The sequence below is a fragment of the Aphanomyces invadans genome (genome assembly GCF_000520115.1).
Source record: "Aphanomyces invadans strain NJM9701 unplaced genomic scaffold supercont1.62, whole genome shotgun sequence".
Lineage (NCBI taxonomy): Eukaryota > Oomycota > Saprolegniomycetes > Saprolegniales > Verrucalvaceae > Aphanomyces > Aphanomyces invadans.
In genome coordinates this window covers 240056-240667 of record NW_008580207.1, presented here as the reverse complement: position 1 = coordinate 240667, position 612 = coordinate 240056, and the positions used below count along the sequence as shown (strand labels likewise).

The 612-nt window shown below is 64.5% G+C and overlaps 1 protein-coding gene across 2 annotated transcripts in view; it reads right to left on the bottom strand.

The window, feature by feature from the left end:
• The window catches only part of H310_14185, a 7835-nt gene that overhangs the window by 2641 nt on the left and 4582 nt on the right, over positions 1-612 (bottom strand). The window lies entirely within an intron of this gene.

The window sequence follows — 612 nt, the reverse complement described above, 5'->3', positions numbered from 1 at the left end:
TGCTGCGAATGATGAGCCGCAGGCACGGCGGGAGCTCGTGGTCGAGACACAGCGACACGAATTTGTGGCGCGCGGTGAACGCGTCGACTACAACGAGCGGGTGGGTCGACCAGCAGCGGCGAATGTGGCGCACCGGTCGCATCGTGTGGGGACGGCGCGCTTTGGCTCGCCAGCATCGCTTTGAACTTGGCCACCAACCCGTCGGTTCCATCGCGTTGCTGCAGGTACTACCGCGGGCATGAGCGCACCAGCGCGACAACCGCGCGCGCGTACCCGTTGGGACGCCAGTTTGGAATAGATTGCTTTCGTCGACGCGAGGCCGGTCGAGCCAAAGTACTGGTTGCGCTGCGCATAAGACAACGTCGGCGCGGTTTCCGCGCAACGTTGAGCGCTTCGTTCGCTCCGATCAGGTTGCGGCTCAAGTCGAGGGTGTGGCACGTGCGGTTGGTGCACATCGCGCTGGCAAACGCGCGCGCTTCGCCATCGTCTACGTGTGTGTGGGTGGCTTCAATCACGCCGCCGCCGCCGCCGATCGTACCAAGGTCGCAATGGCTCAAGAGCAACGTCGACAAACCACACGTTGCCGTCGCCATGTACGCGGCCAGCGCGGCG